Below are 14,278 nucleotides of genomic sequence, written 5' to 3' on the forward strand. Positions count from 1 at the left end.
GCCCCGCGCCCAGAAAGTAACGCGGATCCCCTCCCAATAGAGCCTGCACCCCCCCCCCCCCCGGGAGCAGAGCATCCTGCATTGACTTCCACCCCCCCCCAAGAGAGCAATACAAATTGCCTTTAAACACCCCACCCCCCCGGCATGCATGTAACACCCCACCCCAGCACGCACACGTGGGTCCTTCCACACGGGTTGAGCAACGTGGGGCTTGCATTAAAAACCATCCCGAGGAAACAATCCGTCCCTAGCTATTGTCACTCCTAAAGCCAACTCCGGGAGTTGAGAGACAACAGCAAGCCCGCTCGGGAGGCTGTGGGAGCCTGGAGACCCGGGGCCGGGATCGGTCTAGCCGGGGGTGGGGGCCCGCAGGTGTCTCGGTCTCCAAAGCGCGCAGCTGTGTTTGTTTTGCGGTTACAATCCCACAGGCGAAGGACGCTGCTGCGGGGCCGGGTCCGACGGATGGATCGAGAGTCGGGTGGGATGGGAGCGGCAGTCGGGTTTGCAATTGCCAGGCGATCCCCAGCCTGCTTTGAGATCCGTTTGGCTTCACGTTGGCACTTGCCTCCTGCAGGCAGGCGCTGGGATGTAAATGCCTCCGGCTCTGGGACTGGAGACAGGGCTGGGATGAACAGACCGGGGCAGGAGCCCTTCGGTACTGATTCACTGAGGGGATTTTAGGACCAAGCAGGGACTGGGTGCAGTATATCACCCAGGAAGGGGGAGGAAACATCCCAGAGCAGGCTGGACCTGGGGCTAGCAGGCCATCCTCACTGTCCATAAATGAAACCTTCTATGAATATTGGTGGAGGAGAGGCCATTCTTGCTCCAGGGACAATAATTATTTGGGGTGACATTTCCTTTTCAAATGGCAACCTGCCTGATCTCCAGTGTGCCCTGGGTGACTGATGATTCCCTGTAAAGCTTGGTTTCTCTCGCGCTCTCCTTTCGACAGTGCAAATGAACGATCAGCTGAAGAACTCAAACTGGGCTCTGCCGGAGCGAGTGTGAGCAGCTCTCCTGACACGTCTCCGGCCCTTGGGAAAGAGGCGGTGGGCACAGTCAGTCACGCCGCACGGTCCCATCCCCGGCAGCAGGCAGCCCGTTACTCTAGTGACAGGGTGGCTGGACAGACAAGGATGATGCAAATAAGCAACAGAGCTTCCATTGGTGCCAGATCAGGTCACCAGGGGCTGACAGGTCAAGGGCAACAATGGGAGGCAGGTGAACGGGGTTTTAGTGCAAGCTTTGGGCCCGATCCTGCAAAGTGCCAAACCCAGACACCTCCCCATTGAAGGGGCTGACCCTGCTCTCCTTGCAATCAATGCGAAGTTTGTCCCTGGCTGCAGTGGGAGCAGAAGCCAGAGCAGGCCTTTACAGGTTAGATTTTCAAGAAGGCTCAGCCCCAGACACCCTGAACCCTTCTGACCATCTGGCCCCCAGCAGCAGGCGTTGAGGGCACTTGCCACGTCACAGGATCAGGGCCCCACTGTGTGAGCTTGGGAAAATCACTTCTCTTGTTGCCTTAGTTTCTCCCTCTGTGAAATGGGGAGGATGGTACTAGCCCCCTGCCCACGGCTGGTGTGAGGCTCCAATCACTGGTATGTTTAGAGCACTTTGAGATCCTGGCATGGAACGGGATGCACTGACTGTCCAAAACAGCTCTTTGTGGGACTATTTCAAGCGACCATATTCTGTTTAATTGTTTCGTAGATCACTCCAAATGGAGGCTTCCAAATGGGGAGCAAACCACGAATTGCTCATGGCAATTATTTATCATAAACAAGACAGAGAAAGTGGGAACTCTCAGCCCTGTATCTCTGAGTGTGTTCCTGTGTAATGACCCCCACCCCCCGCTTCCATCCCCCTTTAATCCTGTTGAGAAGGAAAGCCAGGAGCTGACCCATTCAGGGTTTGATCACTGAAGTACTTGATGTTGGTTTCGCTGCCCTTATCTTAGCAGCCTCAGCAAAAGCTTTGAATACTGATCCCTCCCTGGCCCATCCAACTCTCTTTCACACTGAAGATTTGATCGAGAGAGGTCACTGGAGGTCAAGGCCATAAGGAAATGGCCGAACTAGAGATAGCCGTGGAGATTTAGGATTTCTTGAACCGTTCCTGCGTGTGGCCCTCTGCACCGCCGCTGTCCCCCAGCAAAGCAGCCGGGTGTGCAATCACCTGCGACCATGTACCCCTGGCGCCACAGGTCACGCCCCTGTGGGCCCCTTCGACCAGTTACTGCTTCATCACGCTGCCACTGCAAGCTGTAGGGAGCTTCCACCCCAGCCGGCCCGTAGCGTGGGGGTGCTGCTCCCCACTCCGCTCCCCCACCCCACAGCAGTGCAGACCCCAGACCCAGCGCAGCATGGAGCAGCAGGAGCAATGATTCCATGCTGCGGGCGTCAAGTGGAGAAGGGACAGAAAGCGCCGAGGAGCAAGGCCACAGGCAGGGACCATGTCCTGTGTTTCAGAGAGCTGTGTGCAAGCCGTCACGCTGGTGGGCTAAGATTCTTAAAGAGAGGGGCAGGAAAGCGTCCCATTTCAAAGGGAAAATAACGCAAAGTCATGTGAATACATACAAATCCTTAGACAGTCCCCAGCGCAGTTCACCTTTGAAGCATTTTGAGCCCAAACCCAGAAATCGTACCTGAGTAATCCTCGCTCACAGTCTCACAGAACTCAAATGAATTGTGTGAGCAAAGGGTTGCAGGACCAGGCCCTTTAACACTCATAACACCCCAGGAGGAAAATCATTGTAATACCATGAGGGAACTGAAAATTAGGCCGTTTAGCCAAGGCCACCAAGGAGGCCATGACAGAACTGGGATGAGAAATCAGGTGTTCCTGGTTCCCAGGCCTGTGATCAGACCAATAGACTACATCCCTTCCCAGCCTGGAAGGTAGGACACAGGACAGTGGCGCACATCGGTAGGAATTAATGGCACCAGCAGCCCATGGAGAAAAGTGGTCCAGAGCCTCATATCTATAATATCTGTGTGGTCCAGGCCCCAGCAAGTACCTGTTCCCATTTTCTCATCTGCAGTAGATGAAAATGTAAATCTACCTGGCTGGCTTCACGAGTTTAAATAACCAAAGATAGCGGCTTCTCACAGTCACATCAGATGAACACTCCTGCCACTGGGACAGTGAGTGACCAAGAGCAGCAGTGGTGGAAGCATTGAAGCCATCTTATGTTTTACTCTTGTCTTTTTCCCTTACCGGAGACGGGGAGCGCTATAGCCAGGGGTGGCTTTGTTTCAGACTTCCCACATCCGGAGCCCAGACCTGAGGCTCATAACCCAGGAGCAGCCTAACTGCATTACTGGCTACCCCAGCCATGTAACAGATCACCTGGAACTTTTCCTAGAAGCCACTATTGCAAGCATAGATCAAACAGGGATTGGTAAAGTTGTAAAGACATGAGAGCAGATTGCTGGGAGCTTTCGATGTGTTCCTTCAATCATTCTTGGTCTTGCTAGATGACAAAGACCTATGACAAAATTGACCATCTGTAATTAACTAGTAGTGTGTGTGTGCCGGATGGTACATTCTTTTAGCAAAAGTGAAGCATTCTGTTCAAGAAAAATCTTGGGGGGAAATGCAGCTCAATCTTCCAGGCTAGGGGGATGCATATGCTTGACCTCAGCAGAGTTGCCAGATGTTCCATCATGGTAGCATGTTACGATAGCCTTCACTTCTATGGCACTGGATCAAATCCAGCTTAGTTCAGGAAAACACATGCCACCTTTCTAGGGTAACAGGAGAGGAAACAATCAACAAATATGCTGTAATAAAGACGAATCTGAAGAAGAAATTTCACCCATCTTCCTGGAAGGACTTTAAATGCAGTTTTTAAAGGACACCACTTTGTGTGCATGCGTGTGGGGGGAGTCACAACTGAAATAAATTAGGGGAGAGGTGGAGGTGGGGAGAAGATAGTCACTAAAAATAGATCAAGGGACCAAACACATGCTTAAAGTTACGGTGTGCCTTAGTACCGTGGTGAATCCGGGCCATCGGAATGGGCAGGCCGTGGAGTGGGGCCAGTGGTATGGTTGGTAACAGCAGCTATTTGCCATCTCCAACCTGACACCCCGGCAAGTAGGTTTTTCAGTTGGTGTATTTACTCGTTCTGAGGACTTCTCAGATATGAACCTCTGAGGACTGTTATATTCTAGATTATTGAGGTCTCTTTAAAATCAAAGCACTGAGGCTTGGTACATGAATATGAGCGAATTTGGTTGCCCACACTGCATTAATATCCACGCAGCGCTACCACGTTCCCAAAGGCGCATCCAGCATGCACTGGGCTCAGGGTAAGACGTGGATGAAGTACGTTCTTGTGTTGTTCCAAAGTCCTGGTCAGAAATCTGGAGGGGACAACCCCAGGACATTAAGATATCATAAAACCCAACTCCTGTTGCTTTGCAACACACACTTTATTTAAAGCAGGGCTGCTTAAATAGGTATCTCCCCTCATCAGCTCCACCATGTCCAAGTCAATGCGTTTGCTCCTTAACAAAAGAGCAACCAGAAATCAAAGTTGTTCTGTTTGTTAGCACGTGATGCAAATTAATTGTGGCACGTGCGCTTCCATAATAGAGTGGAGACCCACTGGCTTTCCTCTGACAGCGTATAATACTTCTCAGTCATCCCACACCCTCAGTCTGGATCCCAGATTGCCCCATACCCCTCTGCAGAGCCCTATCCCACTGTATAGTTTACTTACTATCGTTATGCAAAGTTTTGGCAATAAGGTTACAAACCCAATGTAGTTTTAAGGCCTGAGCCCATTGAAGGGACTGGAACACCTCCATGGACTACAGTGGGCTTTGGATTGGGCCCTCAAAAGCAGCTTTCAGCTGCACATAGAACTGTATACTGGCCCCTTTGGGGGCTTTTCCTTTCGTTTCAAAGGGGCGTCCCATATTTGGTATTTTTGCCTTTGCCAGGCTGAGGTGCAGCAATGTCCCCTCAAATGTAAGGCAGGGCACAGCCAAAATACCTTTGTAAAAGGCAGGATTTTAGGCAAGTGAGAGAGCAGGGCAACAGCAGCTCCCAAGAAAAGATTTTGAGAAGTCCAACACGCCTGCTTCATCTCCTGACCAGCACAGAGGCGTATTGCATTGTGAGGGTGCCCCCTTGAGGCCAGCTGCACATAACAATAATAGTATTGAGTGTACCAGCGAAGTCTCTCATGTCAGCTAAAATATTCATTGGATCCTTTATTAAACAGTTAATTAGCAAGGGCCACCTGCTTCATGCATGGCATTCCATCACTTCTGACACAAATGGGTAGCTGCTGATTTTTAGCAGAGATGTGCACCGGATAGAGAGCTGCTGATTAATACTTTGGGATCTGGACAACTGTTCCGTCCACACACAAGCACAAACAAAAGGATTTTAAATCCAGTTGTTTCCCTTAAGGTGTATATTCTCCACATACCCATTCTTCTGAGTCATGGTCACACGGATGTGTGGAGAAAGAGAACCAATCTCCTTCCTTCCTGCACTGCGATGTGATTTCCAGCCCAGATGTTGCAGTGTGGTACTTCCAAGCTGGGTAACTTCAAGGACAATCTATTCCCATCAAACATCTGTAGATGGCATTGGCTGCACTGTCTTGAGAAGTATTTGTTTTCTTGATTACTGGCCAAGGCACCAAAGGTAACTGTAACTGCATTCACTGTAAGCATAACACAGACTTCTCCGATAACACACTTCAGTCCTGCTCTGGGGCTCGCTTCTTGTCCTTAATTTCACACTGCTTGGCTAATGGCCTGCTCTCACTTTGCTATTCCAGGCCCAGGCCCATCCCCCACCTTCTCAGACTCTGCCCCCCTTTCCCCCCAACCTCATTCTAACCTGCAGCTCCCCCTATTATTCCAGTCCTGGCTCTTCTGTACAATCCCGACCTTCAGCACCACTTGCTACTGAAGTCTGGGGCAATCTCTCTCGCTTTTCCTTTTTCTAAGCTTGGAACTAGTGGCCTAGAGGTCAGAGGGTCCCTATCCCATCCTGCAAGCCCAGAGCAAGTCAGTCCTGCAACACTTGTTTCACACAAGAATTAAAGGATTTACTGGCACATTCTTTGTTATTGTCAAATGTGTTCTCTAGAAGTGAGCGATTCACCTCTTAGAAAATACCCATCAGTCACCCAACTGTCCGTATTACCCTGCATTTCTACATGCCCTCCTATACAGCCTCACATGACCTGATCCTGCAGGCCAGGCTCACATGAGTCAATGGGTCTTGCGGTGCTGGGCTCTTAGTGATCCAAAGCCCACTGAAGTCAATGCAGACTTTCCACTGGCTGCAGTAGGCTTTGGATCAGCCCCATAAGCCTTTGGCAGCACCAACGCACTAGAGTTTCCGGAGAGCATTTCACATGGAGAAATGATGCTACGTGCTAGCCCCACCTTCAGACAAATGCCTTACAAAAAGAAACCCGGGCCCCTTTCTATGCAGTAGAGTATTTGCTGGCTGTAAACAAACCCGATACCTTTTCACAGCTGACCTCTCTACAGAGAGAGTTCAGCTCTCCAGGTAATTCATTGTTTATACACCTTGTTGCAACACGCCACAAACACTGCCAAGAGCCCACACACCCACTGAATGCAATTCCTGACTCCAGTTTTCCGCTCGCTGCTCCCTCCTGATTTCCTTTCTAGAAGCTCTGGTGCAATTCTTGGAACCACAAAACCTTGTACTTGCTGACAATGCTCATAGGCTGCATTTTCCAAGTTCAGTTTCACGTCCATAAAAATCTGGGAGGGATTTTGTGGGTTTTACAAATCCATCCTATTACATCCTTTGCATTTTGGGGCAGGCCAGAAGCTTTGCACAGAACTGAGGTAGTAACTGGCGGCACATGACTGCAAGCTCATTTGCTGAGGAATCACTGAAAATTTAATTTCCGCTGACATTACAAGGGGTTTGCATGTGTCAGCAGTGAATGTGTTACAAGGGGTTTGCATGTGTCATGTGAATTCATTTGTTAAACCTGAATGTGGAAGGGGAATTTAATTCCTCCAAAGGGGCTGAATGACACAACTTCCTTTTGATCACACCAGTGGGGAGATTACACCCTGGAGTCACAGAAGTTAGAGTTGGGAAAGAGCAAACCAGACCATCCCCCTCGACAAGGTAAGCCAGCGCCCAGCCCTACCTCCTCTAGTGCTCTGCCCAGTCTAACTGCATGTGTCCCGTTCTCCACTTCCCGTGGGATCCGATTCTGCTACAGTCTTAGGGCCAAATGCATCCCTGGCTCCAATGGAATTAGATCAGGGATAAATCCAGCCGAATAAGCCCATTGTCAGGAATCTTTCCCGCTAACCAGCCTGTTCTTGATTTCATCCCGTTGCTCCTATTTCCATATGTCGCTTTGGTAGGCAGTGAGCATGGCTAGGCCTGGGACTCAGGACACCTGGGTTATATTCTCAGCTCGGCCCCACACTTACTTTGTGACATTGGCCAGTCAATTAACTTCTTTGCGCCTCACCGTCCCCATCTGTGAAAAGGGGATAATGGTTTTACCTGCCATTGTGAATGGCTTCGAGAGCTATTAGGCTTGTCATTCAGAGAAGTGCTAAGAACGAAACCCTTGGAACATTCTGTAGCGAACAGGCCCTCTTCCTTCTGGCTGTTAGTAGCAATTGAATTTAAACTTTCTAGCCAAAATGTAAGAGAAGGGTTAGAAGGCTGCCCTGACCTGCAGGACTTAAAGTCATGAAGGTCAATGGGAGGTAGGTGCCTAAGTCACTTAGGCACCTTTGTAAGGCCCACTGGGCTCCTCTCTGGAACTTTAGGTTCCTCAATACATTTGTAACTGTAGCCCTTGAGCTATGCATCAGTCACTTAGGTTCAGCTTTGCAAAGGAGCCCATTGAAATTCAGTGAGCGCAGGGACTGGGCGCCTTTGGAATCCCAGCCGGAAAAGGGTTTGCAAAGAAAAGCTAATTTTATAACCCGGCTCTCACAAAGCAACAGTCGGAGTGAACTCTGCCGGCCTAACCGGTGCACCCTCCCCGAGTGAGTGGTGATTAAGATGAATTGGGAGAGCTTTCATAAATCAAAATCAAGGTCTGTAAGACAAGCGAGTGCATTAAGTCTGCCAGGAGGATGAGAGCACTAAGTCATATTCCACAAGGAACACATTCTTCTCACGCAGCAATTTTGTAAATGGTGCCTTGAAATATATGTGCATGTCTAGGGGTGTATATATGCACAGAGATGTGTGTAAGGTGAGTGCATAGCAGTGCATATGCATGAAGACATCTATTTAGCAGGGTGCTTGTGCACAGAGGTAAGGTGGGGAAGGGGGTTCGTTTTCTAGCACTGTGGCATCTTGACTATACAAAGTTCTTTGTCTCTTTCCCCTTGGAAATACAGCAGCCCACACAGTTCTGAGCTGCCGTTATACTTTTCCATTTATTGTTCCTCCCCCTTTCCATCCCACTTCTCACTTACCTTTCACACTTCAATCTCATTTCCTTTGTCAGTGTCACTCTGGTTTTTCATTGAAATTCCTCAAACATCATCTCGTCAAGCGCAGCCCATCAATTATTTTCAGACAGGAACTGACTGTTTTCTTTTTGCAGCTGTGAATGTTTAAATTCCAACATTTTGCTGGAAGATCTGTTCTGTTTATTCCCTTTCCTATTTTGTCAGGTCAGTCCAAGCCTCCTTCCTTTGTCTCTTTATTTTAGTTTCTGTCTCCCCCATACACACAAGGCCCCTGTGTTTTGGATCTTAGGGTCCTTGGCTTATTTCTATCATCAGTCTTGAAAGGCAGCTTCTCTCTACAAGCTCCCCCCTTACCACTTTGTCCTTAACAGTATCTGCCGCGTTATCCTTGGACCACGGATACATGGATAACCGCAGGGGTTTAGTGAACACCTCAGACTACTTGGGGTGGGAAGCAGAGGGGGCTTGATTGCCAAGTCTTCCGTTCCTGGCATGTAAACACATATTTTGTTTGCAAGGCAAATTCTATTTTAAAAAAGCAACAGCATGTTTCTGTAGCCAAGGAGAAAGGGGTTTCAGCTCCGCTGAGCACCTGCAGCTCCAGCTGACTTCACTTGGAGCTGAGGGTGCTCGGGACCTGCTGAGAATCAGGCCGATGGTGTTAATACAGAACCATGCCACAGCTGGCTGGTGCAGGTGGCCGCTTGAGATGGAGGGAGCAGACTGGGTTCTCTCAGCAGGATTCTCCTGCCCACCAACTCATTGTGTTTCATTACGCTCTGCTCTACTTTCACTCTATTCCCCCCTGCACCCTGCCGTTCTCCTCCCTTTACTATTTCTCGCCTGCTGTACACAGAATCCAAGCCCAGTAATGTCAACCCACCGACTTCCAGTCGAGCTCACCCCCCCCAATCTTGTGTTTCCAGGGTTAGGTTTTTTCCCCCAGGCTTGCGTCTGGATGTTTTCGTTACCCCTTCGCCATCTGCTCTGACCATGGCTGTAGACCACATGGGGCACAGCCAGTAAGCTGAGCATTAAACCAACACTCCTGTTTGGATCAGTATTCAGTTCCTCTTTGGGCAGCTTTTGAAATGAGTCACTGGGTTCTCCAGCTTCTTCCCTGGTGCTCTGCGTCCCATGACAGTGGCCAGCCGAGAGGAAAGAGTTGGCAGCAGAAGTTCCTTTTCTCCAAGAATTTATCAAGAAATCATTTCCATATATCACAAGGGGAAGGGATCCCTCCCACCCCCCAGTCCCTTTTATCCTAAAGAATCATGATGTGGATGAAAAGATCAGCTGTGATTAGAAAGGAAAGCCCTTGGGCCATGTTTTCACTGGATTCTTCAAAGATGCTCCCTAGCTCTGAATTCCAGCCGGGGCTCCCTGGATAAGAAATATTGTACTGACCTTGCATTAGGGTTGGGGTGTTAATTTTTAAAATTCCTTTTTAGTCTCTGTTCTTCTATAGACTCGCCCCTGCCTCTGAGAGCGAGGGACTGATGAAAGCATGTCTTTGAACTCAGTGTGAATGGGAAAAGGGCAGAAGTGTTTTGAAGCAAAACCTGATCCACAAGCTTTCCTCAGACTAAAACCCTGAATCGTGAGGGTCAGAAATGTTTCTATTCCCCCTGTAACAGGGGAGCTGGCCCTTAAGGAAACCAGGCACAGTGCTCCTCTTCCAGTCCCGGTGTGTCCTAGTTTGGTATCTGAGGAGGGCAGGGCTGCCCGACGAGTTTATAAATGAGAGGCTGCCCAAAGGCAAAGAAGAATTTGGAACTTCGGAGCGAGTGCAGAGCAGAGATGGCATGAGAACTACAGGGAGCAGATGCCCCTGAAGGAGGGAGCAGGGAGAGTTCCCAGGTGAGCAGGAGAGCCAGATCGCCCTGGTGAAAGCAGGAAGCAGGAAGGCAGTCGGGAGGGTCCCCTACAAACTTCCTCAGACGGGAGAGGACAGACGGCTGAGAGCAGCAGAGGGACATGCATGCAGCTCTCTGAGACAGAGAGCTAAAGCTGGAGGGCCAGAGAGGGCTGAACGCTGGGGGGCAATGGACGGATGCGCCGGCTGATAAAAATCACAGAAATATCGGGCTGGAAAAGGCCTGAAGAGGTTATCTAGTACATCCCCCTCACGCCAAGGCAGGACCATGGAGACCTGATATCTCCAGCTGAGAGCTAGATCCAGACCTGAGGACGAAACAGGCCAGAGAAATATCCCAGCTAGAGGGGTTGGGGTAAGGGATGGCGAGAGACCCTAGAGCCGTACCGGAGAGCTGGGGCGTGGAGAGAGAGACCAGAGCTGTGTCTGGTGTTTCAATGGACCGTTGGGACTTGAAAGACTCGATGTATCATTTGGACTGTGCTGGGGAATTCTGTGTTATAATTGTGGGGAATCCACAACCAATTAACCTTGCAAAGGGCTATTATATGAGGAAAGCTTGCATGGAGTTACTGGGGACTCTGGAAGGAGGGGAAACTGAGGTAGGTGTACCTGTTGTGCTGTGGCCTGCTTCAGGAGTATGCTCCGTCGCAGGAGAGAGCCCCAGCAAGGGGCTGCATTCTCACATATGACAGAGACTGTGGGCAGGCAATCAGCCCCTGGGAGAAGGGGATCAGTCAGCGTGTGCCTGGAAGAGGGAAACCAAGGCGCAAAGCACTTGCAGGGGCACCCTGAGGCCACAATCTGGAGCCCAGGAGGCAGCCACCCTATGACACCTATTTTTCAGAAAAATCCTGATTTAATAATGCATTTGGTAAATCCTGCACGGAGCATAACATTTACTGCACTGAAAATACTGCAAGAATACTGTAGCGTGTGTTCATGTGTATATGTATACATAACACTAACACATACACATGTCTACTGAATATAATCACAGATGCTCAACTTTGTGTCATGTGCCCTATACTGCCAACAATTAAAGGAGATTCTCCTTCAGCTCAGTTTAGTGGCTGGGTTTTCCGATCAGAAGGAGCTGAGTTCTAGCCAAGCTGTCAAAGTTCCATGCTGCTATGGCACAAAGCGCAGCAACAGCCATGAAGTCCTACCATAGATGACCACAGCTTTGTTCCAGTCTAAATGCATAATTCCCGAAGGGTGCAGGGAATGAAGCTGCAGAGGGAGTTCTGTGTTTTTGACACAGGAAAACAAACTAGCCACAAGGCAAAGGGTAAAGTAGCCTCTATCAACAGCTCTGAGGTAAGGGCTTTCTGAAATGGCTGCAAGGTCAAGCCAAGAAAAGATAACCGCTAAACTCTGAGTAAGCACAGCTGAGTTAGTCGCCAGCTAAGGAGAGCCGATAGGGATGAGATATAATTGAGTTTCCTCCTTAAAATCCAGGGTAAGAGATAAATATTTTACATTCTCAGCCCTTAATATTTAATAGCTGGTTGTAACATGTTCAACAGGAAAACTACACGTGTGGCGGGCCTCTAGCTTTTAGTCCTGGTACCGAATGAGTTTCATCTCTGGCGGGCGTTAGGATGCACAGCACCTTATGGGCTCCTTAGTAGGTCACCTGGATTCCACACTGGGATTCTCCTCTTGTCATTTAGGCAGCGGAAATGAAAACATTAGCAACTAAGTGCTGCTGAGATTCTGCACTGCAAGACTTGTGCATCCTTAGTACCTACCACTGATACAGTGATCAGGCACACAGCACCAGACAAGAGGCAAAACGTCCCAAACAAATAAGCCCTGAGGCCCCGACCCCAACTGCTCACAGTCCAAGGACATTATCCAAAGATCCCTGAAGTCAGTGGAAAGAACGCCATGTATATTGCTTGCCCTGACATTACTTCTCTAGAGGACAAGTCTGAAATCTACCCCCAGTCTCAGGAAGTCAATAGTAACAGAGCTTGGTATTAATCAAACAACACACCTATCCCTCTTCCCCTCCAATGCACAACAGCAGAGCCCGTCCTTTCTCCTGCAAATCTCCTTTTCCACCCCTGCTCTGGTGAGTACGCTCACCCCTTCCAATGCATCATCACTCTCCAGGCGTCCCAAGCACAGTGGAATCTGCTGAATTAGCGCATGTTCCCAGATGCCGGGCTTCCTCTTAAACAGGAGGTGGTTTCTCTGTTTTTGCAGTCCCCGTGCTGGCTGCTCATTCCTTTGGCTACAGTATAGGTCACTGTTACTCTATTGGTTTCCCAGAATTGTTCCTTCCGAGCAGCACAGATAAGGTGCTGCATTAACAGTTGTCAACCAAGTCACGGTATTAGTACCTTAGCCATTTAATGGAACGGACATGAGCGAGCCCTCGAAGAATACGATATTACAGATGGCTCAGTCCTGCAAGGTGCCACGTGCCCTCCACACTCATTGACACACACACTGGGGGCAAAGAGCGCTCAACGCCTCTCGGAAGCATCCAGCACCTGGCAGGATTGGGCCCATAGCAACTTTCATCAGAGCACCTTAAAAACGCTTCTAATAACAATACTTAACACTTACCAATGGTCTTGTGGTTATAGCAGTGGGACTCTGGAGGTCTTGATTCAATTCCATTCTCTGCCACAGATTTATTTTCTGACCATGGGCAACTTCCTTTTCCGCTTTTAAATCTCATATTCCAAATCTCTTTCCCTTATTACAGCTTTCTGAAACGGCTGCAAGGTCAAGCCAAGAAAAGACAACTGCTAAACTCTGAGTAAGTACAGCTGAGTTAGTTGCCAGCTAAGGAGAGCTGATAGGGATGAGATATAATTGAGTTTCCGCCTTAAAACCCAGGGTAAGAGATAAATATTTTACATTCTCAGCCCTTATTACCTTCTTCCTCCAGCCAATTGTCTGACTTGTCTAGTTGGATTGCGAGCTCTTCAGGGCGGGGACTCTTGTACTGTGTGTATGTACAGCGCCTAGCACAATGGAGCCCTGAACTCAGTTGGGATTGGTAGGTGCTACTGTAATACAAAATACAGCCACCGATTAATCTTCACAATACACCAGTGTGGCAGGCATTACTGGCCTATTCCCCACTCTGTAACTGGGGAAATTGGGCAGAATGGCGACATAACTTGCCCAAGGCAACACAGTGGGTCAGTGTCAGGAGCAGATGAGAAATCAGGAGCTCCTGGCTCGCAGTCCTGTGCTCAGACCACACCTCCCAAAGCTCCTGCAATAAACTGTGGTCCTGGATGGTAGGTGCCAGTCACCTGCAGATACAGGGCTCCAGGTTGAAGAGGCCACACCATGGTACCAAGTGGGGAGAGAGTGCAACTTAGGGATGCTCGAAAAGGAAACAGAGGTGGATGCCAATATCATTTTTGACATAGAACAAATTGACAAGACTCCCGCCAGCCTGAAATTTTTGACTTTTTACTGATTTCTTTTCAAAAGAAAACAGTACCATTGTGCTTCAGAACGTGCCATGTTCTGAGAGGTGCTGCCCCCCCCCATGGATGGGAGGTTGTGCAAATAGCATTTCCCCACAGACGTCTTCCAAACAACGTAGCTCCTGGCCTGGTCTCCCTACCCTCCCATTCCTTGTGCTCTCCTCAACGAAGACTGCTAATCATGCCAGACTGTAACGGGGCCAGGATTAGATGGAGGCCAGCAAACTAATTTTGCTCAAGAACAGAGACAAAAGTGAGTCAAAGTTTCCATCAGTGAGGAGCTAGCACATAAAACCTCAACAGCACTTAGCCTTCTCATCTACTCCGTTCCAATACACCTCTACTTTTATGACCTAAGAGATCCAAAAATGTAATAAGGGAAAGAGATTTGGAGTATGAGATTTAAAAGGTCTTTAAAATGTGTCATTTTTAATACTGGCTGCTGGGGAAGTGGAAAACTGACACCATTCAGCCTC

The sequence above is a fragment of the Chelonia mydas genome, chromosome 10, assembly GCF_015237465.2.
Source record: "Chelonia mydas isolate rCheMyd1 chromosome 10, rCheMyd1.pri.v2, whole genome shotgun sequence".
In the NCBI taxonomy this organism is placed as follows: domain Eukaryota; kingdom Metazoa; phylum Chordata; order Testudines; family Cheloniidae; genus Chelonia; species Chelonia mydas.